The sequence below is a fragment of the Gossypium hirsutum genome, chromosome A11, assembly GCF_007990345.1.
Source record: "Gossypium hirsutum isolate 1008001.06 chromosome A11, Gossypium_hirsutum_v2.1, whole genome shotgun sequence".
NCBI classification, from domain to species: domain Eukaryota; kingdom Viridiplantae; phylum Streptophyta; class Magnoliopsida; order Malvales; family Malvaceae; genus Gossypium; species Gossypium hirsutum.
Window position 1 is genome coordinate 3,459,432 of NC_053434.1, and position 13,146 is coordinate 3,472,577.

Sequence of the window (13,146 nt, forward strand, 5' to 3'; positions counted from 1 at the left end):
GTTTTATATGTCAGTTTTTTATTTTAAATATTAGGAAAATTAGTTTTGTTGAAAATTTCGTTGCTCCAATAATTAAGATATCATTTCAGTAAAATATTTAAATTTTATATAAAAATATTTTAATAAATGAAATTATACTTGTTACTTTCATTGAACACATGATTTATATTTTGCTAACTAATGATATATATATTATAGTTTATTAATTTAAAAATTTAGAAAATTCAAGTATAATTTATATGTCAATTATTGTTATTCATGTATAACAACTATTTGATTTTATAAACTCAAACAAAGTTAATTTGTCCTGAAAAAACCACATAATTTATTAAGATTTGAAGTTTTTGATACAACGATTTGATTATTTTAAATTTTCATTCTTTTAATTATAAAATCAAACTATTATAAAGGGGCGAATGCTTAGCATTTACACCGAGTGCTTGGATTTAAGAAGTTGCAATTTTGATATAATTTAAATTACAATTCCGTCTGTCTCTCTATCTATCAAAGACATTTTTCTATCGATATAATATTGTGGTGGAGTGAAGAATGGGGTAAAGGATGACACGATTGAAATTCCTTAAGTTTTGTTTTTATCTACCAAAATTGTCTTCCATCTAATTTGAAACCTTAGCCTCCTTAGGGCGGTGTCAGCTTTTGGGGTTGAATGCGTCTTATTACGCTCGATTGGAATACTCTCATGGGAGCTTTTCACATTTTGATGGAGCCTTGTCTTTTATTTTTCCTCGCACGGGTCTTGCTTCTTGGGCTTTCCCTGATGATTTTGTCATTGAATGGGATGATAATGATGTCTGGGGTCTAACCGTGGGTCTACTTTTTCCCTTTGAGGAGGTAATAATCAAAGCTTGCTATTGGGGTCCTTGGAGCTATATGACCTCTTTGGTCGGCAAGCATGACAACAGTGTTGCTATTTTCTTTTGTATAATTAAAGGTATTTTTCATATTTTCACAGTCTTTAGTCAATTCTTTTAAAAGTTTGTGGTTATTTCTTTTATTAATAATATTTTTAAAATATAAATCTGATTTCTTAAAAATATAATGTGTTTAATTATCATAATTTATCTTATCATTACATCCCATCCCATGTATAATTTTGATGATTGTATGGTTGTATTCTAGAATGAACCATTGTTTGGGTTTCATTGCTTTGTAATTTTTTTTGAAACTGCTTTGTGATATTTTTTTCTCTTTATTAAAAGAGAGTTACTTGTAGTCGAAGAATAAAAAGTTTGGATTGGGATTTGAATGTTAATTTAATTTTTAAATAGATTTTAATTCATTTATTAAATTTAGATTTTTTATTCTAATAAATTTAATTTTTAATTGAACCTTATATAATATTAAATTAATTTTTAAGTTTGATTAAATAATTCATGCGAAATTTTAATCGTTAATTTTTAATTTGATTATTTTTAGCCTTTTATATTTTTTTCGATTTTTAAAATTTTAATTTTAACTCAAATGGTAGTCGTTAAATCTATTTACTAAAGTGATGTAAAAAATTGTAAGTAATATGTGAAAAGAACTAACTAACATGATATTACATATGTAATAATATGTTTATTGCATAAAATTTTAGACATAATAGAATTTAATTTAACAAATTTAATGGATACTATTTGGTTCAATATTAAAATTTTAAAATTTAAAAAAGTATAAGACCTAAAATTTAATAAATTAAAGTGTAACGGCTAAATCTATAACTTACACATATTACAATGAATAAGAGCAAAATATGGCCACTAAATTCCACAATTAAAAGAGTGAACTACAACCAAAATCACTAAATTATTAATAGGTTTATGTTTTTGTCATTTAACTTCAAAAATTTCTAAAATAGTTATTGAACTATTTAAAAATTTTCATTTAAGTAGTTGGTGTGTTAAAACCACTTTTGTATTATATTTTTTGTTCAGGTTACTTGCATAAATTGAAAACTCTCATTCGCATTCTCTTTTATTTTTATAAAACAACTTTAAATATTATGAATCTACGAATTAAAATCTAAATAATTTTTTTTTATCTTCAACACAATTATTAACCCAACTTCTATGTAAAGTATACTTTTTTACTTATTAATAGATATTGATTCACGTATTAATTGTAAATTTATCCTTAAAGTTTGCTAACGAATTTCTTTTTACAAAAAAACTTAGCCACCAATAACTTAAAAAAAAATAGTCTAATTTAAAATTCTAAATTAAAACTTTTAAATAATTCAACAATATTTTATAATTTTTAAAATTAGCAACTAAATCTTAAACTTTAACTACGCATTCCCTAATATAAGTTGCTGGAGGCTTGAAATTTCTTTCGGAAAGCAAATATGGCGAGCTCGAATCTTCCATCGTCTCCACCTCTGCCATCGTCACCTCCTTCCATCTCTGCCTCCCATTCTGAGTCCTCCGCCACCGTTCCCACTGTCCCTGTTCACTCTCAAGCTCAGCTTGATGCTACCGCCACTGAAAATGGAACGTTCCATGTCGATGGACGAAAGCCTCAAATACATGATCATTTTGCGTGAGTTAGTTTCTTATCTTTTTTCTAAAATTGAAGCTTTTTTTTCTGGGTTTTTCTTCATATGCCTTTTCTTATCCGTTTTTAACTCCCTTTTTATGATCGCTGTACTTTTCTGTCACCATTTTTGTTTCATTTTAAGTTTTTTTTTTGTTACCTTTCATTTTTTTTTCATTGATGAACTTTCGAAATTCAGCTCAAATTCCTTCATAGTAACTTTGATTGAACTCAGTTCTGGAACAGTAATATCCAGTTTAAGTGAATGGCATTTGAAGGACAAAAAAGAGCAGCAGGTTTGAACCTCTTTTTGGCTGTAATTGGTGGTTAGCATCCTGTATATTAGGAGCATTTGAAAAAAAAAAGTAAAAATGAAACTAATTGTAGTGAATTATTGAGAAACAAAGTTGTAGAATTAATTGCTATGATCACTAAAAGAAAAGCCTCCTAGGTGGTGTTTTGGTTTTACTTAGGTACCAGTGAGTGTGGCTTCTTTGGGTCGTGTTATAAATGCCTTGGTTAAGCCTATTGACAGTCTGTGTGAAATTTCAGCTTCTGAATCTCGGTTAATCGAATCTCCTACCCCTGGTATTGTTTTGAGACACTTTCAGCACGTTTGGTTCGCTGTATTGGATTAGAGGTGTATTGGATTAGAGGTGTAATGGAATAGAGGTGTAATGGAAAAGCTGTGTAATAGCAAATCAACTGTTTGGTTGAATGTAATGGAATAGAGGCGTAATAGTAATCCTGTGTTTGGTTGAGTGTAATAGAGGTGTAATAGCATAATGAAAAAACTAAAATGACTAGAATACCCTTAGCAGAAATTTGTTTTGGTAAATGATTATAGTTATTGTTATTTAAATTTTAATAAGATTATTATTATCAATAATAAATAATTTAATCATATTTAAACATAATTATTATTAAATATATTTTAATTAAAATATATAATTTAATAAAATTCTTAATAATTAGCATAAATTTGTTTTGGTAAATTATTATTGTTATTGTTATTTAAATTTTAATAAGATTAATATCAATAATAAATAATTTAATCATATTTAAACATAATTATTATTAAATATATTATAATTAAAATATATAATTTAATAAAATTCTTAAAAATTAATATTCTTATATGAATTTACTCAAATCATAATATATGATACTGTAAAATATAAATTAACATAATTATTATTAAATATATTATAATTAAAATATATAATTTAATAAAATTCTTAATAAATAAAATTCTTCTATGAATTTACTCAAATCATAATATATGATACTATAAAAGAAAATTTCAAATAATTAATATTAAATATGATTTAATTAAATATATGATTTAATAAAATTTAAAATTATTATAACTAATATGATTATAGTTTATGAATTTGTATAATTTAAAATAATAATTATTACATATAATTTAATAATAATATATAATTTCATAAAATTCTTGATAATAAAAATTTTCTTATATGAATTTATACAATTTAAAATAATTAATATTAAATATAATTATATAGTGATATATAATTTCATAAAATTCTTAATAATAAAATGTTCTTATATGAATTTACTAAAATCAATATATAACTTGAGAATTATATTATGCATAAACATAATTAACTTATATTAAGAAAAGGTTAGATGAAAATGAAATTGTACATTAAAATCCATATGTTTTATAGTTTTACAACATCAAAAAGTTTGAACATTGATATTTAATGGTAAGAAAGAAATCTCCTAACCCATTCCAATCGGGCAACTGAAGGTAAACTAAAGAAAACGATCATTTGAGTTGGATGGTCGGGAATTTTACTCAATGCATCATACCGCTGATCGTCGGTTAAACCTTCAATTGACCATAAGGCTGAATATAAATTTGAAGCTCTCTTTTCCATATGTTGTTCTGACTTCTGCTGAACTACCACCTCGGAGGCAAAACTCCTACTGATTTGATCGCCAACGGCCTGGATTTTCTCCCCGAACAAAGTGGCAGCCTCATTAAATGAAGAAAACACATTATCACGAGCATCAGATTTCTTCTTTCTCTTGTTTGAAGATGAGGAACCCCCTTGGTCTCGATCTCCTCGCGGATCCGTACCAGAAACATCTATGTCATCTAAAGAGACATCAGCTTCGCAGTCATAGAATGTGTTTCTCTCTTCATTCATATCTGTAGTACGTTCATCATCAGCATGTATTTCTTCAAGAACATCAGCAGCTGTTTGAGCATCTCTCCCAGTTGCTCGATCTCTTGCGTATATGGTAGTAAGCTGGTCATAGTAAGGGAAAGTACGAAATCTGAATTGGGCGGCTTCTTTGTGACTCTAAAAAAATGAGGAAATCATATTAGTCGTAAGTTTGGTAAAAATAATATAATAAAGACTTGAAATAATCTTACCTTTAAATAGGACTCCCAAACCGCATCTTCAGCAACAACGAGCTGCCTATGCTCGTCCCAACCAAAACCGCTATTGTTTTGGCCATTAAGCATGTCGTAGACGATTGACCACTCCCTTTTAAGTAACCTAATCCTTGATTCAATATTAGGTTTCGCCTTCAACATTGCATTTGGTAAAATCGTTTGTAGCATTCTTTCCAACTCGTTCAAATAACCGGCTTTGAACCCGGTATCAGCATTAAATGTTCCAACATTGTGCAGGTCTACCATGCTGGAAACTAATGCTGCATCTTCCTCGGGAACCCATTTTCTTTTGCTTCCTCGAGAAGCTTGAGCATTAGATTCTGGAACACCTGACATAATGATCTTAAGAACAAAAAAAAAACAAATTATATTAAATACTATTTTAATATCATGATTCAAAAGGTCAACACTTTATAAAATCTAAGTAATTAAGTTGAATATCATGAATCAAAAGTTCCATAGCACAAAAAATTTAAAATTATAACACATGCTGAATTAGAAGAAATTATATTATAATTTCTGTAGTTTAGTACAATACAAAAATCAATACAAAAGTTTCACAAAAGTTTCACAAACTAATTTCTAGATGCTTGCCATTCATCGAACATTTGGTTGGCTAGTTCCATCCTCCAAGTAGCCCAAGCATCCGATGGATGAATATTTGTGATATTCGGTTCATCGTCATCCACCACATTAATTGTAGGTAATCCTTCTCCCACCTCCGCTTCAATGGGATCACTACTCATATGGGTTCGAATAAAATTATGGAGCAAACAACATGCAATAATAATTCTATTGTGCACCCTTACAGGATAGAACGATGGACTCCTAAGTATTCCCCATCTAAGTTTTAATAAGCCAAAGCATCTTTCAATGACATTACGTGCTGAGGCATGTTTCATATTAAAAAACTCTTGCGGAGAACTTGGCTGATAACCCTGACGCCACTCGTTCAAATGATATCGCTGTCCTCTAAATGGTGCAAGAAATCCCTCACAATTTGTGTATCCAGCATCAACTAGATAATAACAACCTATAAAATAATTTTTTTTTAAAATGATTAATTCAGCACACAAAGTTTGATCTTAATGAATAATTCAAAGTCCTCTAACTATACACTTTACCATGATGAACTTTTAATCCATGTATTCTACTAATGGCATCTCGAAGAACCCGTCCATCGGCAACTGAACCTTCCCAACCAGGAAGAACATAAACAAATTGCATCTCAGGTGTACAAACACCTAGCATATTTGTTGCTATGTCACCTTTTCGCGTTCGATATCTAGGTTTATCAACTGTTGGAACCCTAATCTTGATATGGGTTCCGTCAAGAGCACCTAAGCAATTCTATATCACATGATATAAAACCTTGAGTTAGAATACTAATTTAAATCTAAATCAAGTAAATGTTGTTGAAGCTATATATAAAACTCAGTCCAATACCTTAAACCATTTCCACTTTGCGTCAGAAGAATCGGCTGTAATTGGCTCCGGCTTTTTAAACAACACATCTTGTAAGCGTATGACAGCATTTAAAACACTATGAAATACTCTGCTAACAGTTTCCCCGGACCTTCTAAAGTGATGCTTGATAACTCGATTTTTCAGGTGATGGGAGATGATATGTAAAAACATTGCTACTTGCTCGTCAACAAGCATGAACCTTGTCGACTTCAATCCCCCTATCGATTCTAACATCTCACATAGTTTAAAAAAGGCAGCTCTATTCATCCTAACTTGTTCAATACAGGTCTCGTCACTAGCATATACAAGCCTCTTCACATAATCCCGTTTTGCATAAAAATCTATGATATAGGACCTAATCCTTGGTCTATGTAGGCTAAGGCTGGCACCCATTCTAAATAAGAACCAAATTGCGATTCTACAGATTTCCAACCATATTGTCACAGCAATACCAATTCTTTTACGCTTCACATTTTGTGCAATTAAAGGCAGACGAGCCATTACTGCAAATTTAGAACACACGAAGCAAAAAAGTATCTATTAAATGATATCGTTGCAACTTTAATTTCATTTATTTATCAATCACCCAAACAATAATAAAAGAAAAGATATTATACCTTATAATAATTCATATCATATTTGTTCTACTTATAGCAAGCATACATGGAAAGAGGCTAATATTTGTTCTACTTACAGCAAGCATACATCGACAAATATCTTTTATAATTATGTATAATGATAAAGGAAGTGGGTGTTTTATCCCAGCCTAGGAAATAAAAATTGCAAATGACGCCACCCTAGGAAATTAAACAGGTGTCGAAACCTAAAGGAGATGGTAATGGCGACTTCTTACCTTGATTGCAATCAATATTTTAGTACTTTGGATGAGATGAGACACAGTGTGGCTGTGGTGCATATTTTGATATGTGTATGATGGAAAAGAACCGAGTTGCTGAGTTGAAAAGGAAATAGGTTTTTGTCTTAAAAGGTTTTTGTGATTTTTAGTAAATATTAGCACTGTACTGGTTTTCATTCTTATTTCAGGCAACCGAAAATAAAAAGATTCAAGCAAATGAGAAGCTTAAGAATCTGTACAAAGCTTGAGAATGCAAATGAGAGAGAGGTGATTGTTTTTTTTTTATGAATGTGTTTCCATCAACATGATAGTGAAGAGTAAAATGATGCTTACGAACAAACGCATGTTTTCTCGTTGACTCAACTCATTTTACTAAAACAAACACTAGGAAATTATGAATACATTTTCCAAATGTATCAAAGACTCTTTGCTTCTTCGATATCATTCTTTTCACAAAATATTATTTGATCTTTTTATTTCATTGTAATTTGAATTTCTTTTTGAGCTTATATTGTTTTCAATTGGATAAATTAATTATATATTATTTTTAATTTGATTGGTTTGATAATATCAATTATGCATCACTTTCAAATCTTACTTAAAATAATAACTTTGAGAGCTTTTTTTTATGGCACTAACATTAATAACATATTGCTACCAAATTTGAGATCAATCTTCGTATTAAGCAACTGTAATGGGTTCAATAACAAATGTACTGGTCTTATTTCTGCATCTTAGTCAAGCATTGGCATCTCTTTTATAATTATAAACCCACCATAAAATTAGTTTTCTTATTATTATTTTTTTATTCAATTAATTAAAAGTGGATTGCTGAAATAAATACTATATGAGCAAAGTTAATAGACATTATTTATTCCCTCCATTTTGAGATGATTTGTCCAACCACGCAAATTCAATGACTAAAAGATGTGAAAGATTAAATGTAGGGCTAAAATGATTTTTTTTTTGTAAAGTTAAAGGGCTAAGTAAATCATAATGCCTTCTTTTTAGGTTACAATAACAAATAAAAAAAGGGAGAGGGAAACCTTTACAAATTTATTATATATGATAAATCAGAAAATATCTATAAACTAGTAAATAAGGCCTACTGGAAGCAGAAAACGTTATTGGTAATATTAACTTGCTTACCAAAGCTAAATTATTAGTAACATCTAATTGCATAGACGTAAATTGGAGAACATCAGCAGCCTATCAACTATCTAGTACCATAGCAGAATCCTCAAGATACTAAATAGGTAAGGAGCATTAATGGAATTTTCGCTTAACTCCATACTGTGGGACTTCCAAAACTACAACATGACTCTTTCTTTAGTTAGTTTAAAATAGAAATGAATTAGCATCAAAATAGAAGCAGGGGAAACTTTTCTGCTGATAAAAGATCAACTTAAAATGTAATTTCTCTAAAATAACACAGAGACTACTGCGACCAAGTTAACAAACATCAAATTATGCATGAAAATAAATACTAATAAGAAGATTAGTATATGGGCTCAATTAATATATTCAAAATTTACACAGTAAAGAATATCAGTAAAAATAAACATCATTTAGTTGTATAGCATAGCATAGAAATCATGAACAATAGCATAAAGCATTTAAAAGTGACTCATTTATCTACCCGGTGCAGGGAAAGCTTCAAACAGAAACAGTACATATAAATACATAAGAAATGAATTTTCACGTGACAATGAACATTCAAATGTTATTTTACTCCTCCTTAATGACTACAAGTTTACAAAGCTAAATATCAAATACTGTGCCATCGAGAAACAAGTAATGAGCAATACAAAGGCTGTAATGAGCAATACAAACATACAAACAAAACCATAAATACCAATGGAAAACTAACCTGTAATGAGCAAATCGGGGACGACTGCGATGAAGAAGTGTTGGAAGAAAGAACCTGTAATGATAAAAGGGAAATCGATTAAGTGTTGAGAGACAGCAAAAATCAATAAAGAGGATACTTGTTTGTTGAATTTAATCATTTAATAATTCCAACATTAAATCTGTTTTTTGAAGTTAAAATATTCAACTGAAACCAAGATTGACTATCTATGCTACCCTAAAACAAATAAAAATAAATAAACATAGGGTGAGGTCGACATGTAAATGAAATGCCTGATGAACCAGATGCTGGAATCTGGAGTTCATTACTCAGTTCCTGTAAAACTTTTAATGCACTGGATATTGGAGCTAAAGTTGCTGAAAAGTTGTTCGAATTGGAGCAAGGAATGAAAAATTGATTTTTATTACCATAAACAAAACAATATATAATTTTTATAGACAATTCTTTCTACCATAATGACATGATATCTCCAAAGTAAATCAACCAATTCCAACACATAAAACAAAAGGGATATTTCGACCAAATCAAAGCAATAAGGAACAAGAAACTAAACAAAATTTAAAATTCAAAAACCCAATCAACAATGAAACATCAATGAACTAATCCAAAAGGGAAATAAAAACCCAAATATTCAGATTTGAATGTTACAGAATCCACCCAAATAAACTTCTAAAAAAGAGAAACAGGAAAAAAATGAAGAAAAGAAACTTACAAAGGCACTCTTGGAGCGTCGATGGGCAGACCTGCCAACAGAAAATCTGGAAAAAATACCAACCATGTTTTTCGTTACGAACAAATTGTGGGTAACCGATATAGCATTAGTAAGATTTCAGAATAGTAAAGATTATAATCGGAAAACACCCTAATTCCAAATCAGAAAATAATTCGAGCGGGTATTTAGCACCAAAAAGAAAAATAAAGAAATAGAAGTAGCAGAAACTATAGATATAGAAAAAGATCTAGAAAACTTTAAACAAGCAAATCATAAACATTTTAACCAAACGTTGATTCATACCTCAAGATTCAAAAACCAGACGTGCTCCGAGAGAAAAAATGAAGCAGTGGGAAATGGGAGGAGAAAAGATGGGGACAGAAAAAGGAGAGGGAGGGAGGGTAAAACAGAGACTTGGGAATGGAAGCCGGACGTAATAGGGAATCTGAGATTTGGGAAGGGAATAGAAAATCGGAGATTTTGAGGGCTTAGATCCGTATTGTAATAGCCGTGTAATGCCTATTACAGTGAACCAAACGCTGGAATAGACCAGTAATAGAATAGGCGCGTAATCGGGGCGTAATGATTAGAGATTACACTGAACCAAACACAGTGTTTGTGTTTATGAACTTCTTCAAACAAGACTTGCACTTGCCTCTATTGGTTTGATAATTCCTGGGGATAAACAAACTGGTAAAACAACGTCCTTTACGAACCTCGGATTAGTTCACCATCACCTAGTAATTCTTGAAATTGGAGCTAAATTTCCAGAGTAAAAACATTTGTTCTCTTTTCCGGTAAATGCTAGTTCGTATTGTTCTAATATCAGTCATATCGCTGTTTCTGTTTATGAGTTCTTATTTTGCTTAAACAAGGTTTTCATTTGTATGTAGTACTGATTAGTAGTGTTATAGGAGCATCTTTTCTTTAAACTATGTATTGCTGGTATATTTATATTAGAGGTCGATGATATTGCTGAGTCATGGTCTTTTGGATGTGTAAATCCTGATCTGATTTGCAGTTGTGGACTATGTTGCTATGGTTCATTACTTTTTTGAAGTACTTGTGTTTGACACTTTTTTAGATGTAAATATGGAGATATGACATTCTAAGAACCCTCTAAGAAAACAAAGAAACATATCGATGTTAGATATAAACCCTTGTTCAACACACACACTTGTATGATGTGTTGCTCAGGGATTAATATTTGTTTCATTGCGAGTTAAATGCTACATCACGAATATTTTCTTAGAGTGATTCCATTTTGATATTCTCCCATTTTTGTTAGGGTTCTTGATGTTGAAAAGTCAAATTAAAAGGGGTGTTGAAAAGTCAAAAAAATGGGAGGTGCAAGTGGCACCGAAAGAAAAAAATGGTAGGCAAGTTGTTTAAAGTTGAATGGGATAATTACAATTCTGGTCCCTAATTTTTTAGGCCATTTGCAAGTTAGTCCCTGAACCTCAACTATAAATAGGCCTAACCATTTCTCATTTACACCATCCCAACCAATCTTTCTCTCTTAGTTTTCTTTCTTCTCCCATTTGAGAATTCTTAAGGAATTCTATTTGTTTGTAATATTTTGAAGATAGTAAAGTTATCATCTAGTGTTAGTGCCCGAGGACGTAGGTATAATTTACCGAACCTTGTTAAAACTTTTGTGTTATTTCTTGTCCTATTTTTCTTTCAATATTTGAGGGTATAATAGTAGTATTTAATTGTGCTATTAAATTACTATAGAAGGGATATTCTGACTAAGGAAAGACTTGGTATTTAAGAGATCCATGTGATCCACCTCTCTTCCCTGGGAATTGAACTTTGTGTGATTTTTTAGTACAATAATTTACACGCTTCCGACCCTATTGGAACAACAAGTGGTATCAAGAGCCGAAGGTTAATCGTAGTATGCTCTGTGGTTGCAGTTTGAACTGATCTTCCACATCAGAAAAGATTTCCTTAGGTATATTGAAAGATTATGGAGAAAACGGTCGATGTAGGAGCTTCAACATCGTCCATGTGGACAAGACCGACAATTGCAAATGCAAGACTGGCCGTGGAGATCTTTGATGGCACGGGCCATTTTGGTATGTGGCAAAGTGATGTTCTAGATGCCCTTTTTCAATAGGGTCTAGACATTGCCATTGATGAAGAGAAACCAGATGATGTACAGGAGAAAGATTGGAAGGCGATCAATCGGTTGGCATGTGGCACAATTCGATCATGCCTTTCTCGAGAGCAGAGGTATGCTTTTTCAAAGGAGACTTCTGCAAATAAGTTGTGGGTGGCACTTGAAGAAAAATTTTTGAAGAAAAATAGTCAAAATAAGCTCCACTTGAAGAAAAGACGGTTTCGCTTCACTTACGTCCCAAGTACCACAATGAATGATTACATCACCAAATTTAATCAGTTAATCACTGATTTGCTAAATATGGATGAGACATTCAAAGATGAAGATTTAGCTTTGATGCTGTTGGGGTCACTTCCTGAGGAGTTTGAGTTCCTAGAAACTATTCTACTTCATGGCAGGAGTGATATATCTCTGAGCGAAGTCTGTGCGGCCTTATACAGTTATGAACAGAAAAAGAAGGACAAACAGAAAAACTCAATCAGAAATACAGAAGCTTTAGTAGTCCGAGATCGTTCATACACTCGGAAGAAAACTCAGAAGGGGAGATCAAAGTCAAAGTCCAGACTCGAGAAAGATGAATGTGCCTTTTGTCATGAGAAAGGCCACTGGAAGAAAAATTGTCCAAAGCTGAAGAATAAGGGAAAAGCTGCTGTAGATGCTTGTGTTGCAAAGCATGATACTAGTGACTCTGAACTATCACTGGTTGCATCATCATCGTCGTTCCATTCAGATGAGTGGATATTGGATTCGGGTTGTACCTATCATATGTCCCCTAACCGGGAGTGGTTCTCTGATTTAGTAGAACTAAATGGATGAGTTGTTTATATGGGCAATGACAATGCCTGTAAAACTGTTGGGATAGGTTCAATCCAATTAAAGAATCAAGATGGATCAACCAGAGTTCTGACTGATGTTCGGTACGTGCCCAGTTTGAAGAAAAATCTCATCTCATTGGGAGCCTTGGAATCCAATGGTTCAGTTGTTACTATGAGAGATGGGATTTTGAAAGTGACATCTGGCGCACTTGTGATATTGAAGGGCATCAGGAAAAATAACTTGTATTACTACCAAGGTAGTACAGTTATTGGAGCAGTCGCTACAGCTTCCGATAACAAAGAATTGGACTCAATGCAGTTGTGGCATATGA

General features: G+C 31.4%; 1 long non-coding RNA gene across 1 annotated transcript; it reads right to left on the reverse strand.

The window, feature by feature from the left end:
- Positions 1-7,957: 7,957 nt before the first annotated feature.
- LOC107939817 (uncharacterized) lies at positions 7,958-10,828 on the reverse strand. Its single transcript, XR_005904753.1, has 3 exons — positions 10,178-10,828; positions 9,875-9,920; positions 7,958-9,216 (listed from the first exon to the last, which is right to left on the reverse strand). It is a non-coding gene; the product is annotated as an uncharacterized lncRNA (long non-coding RNA).
- Between the last annotated feature and the right edge of the window lie 2,318 nt (positions 10,829-13,146).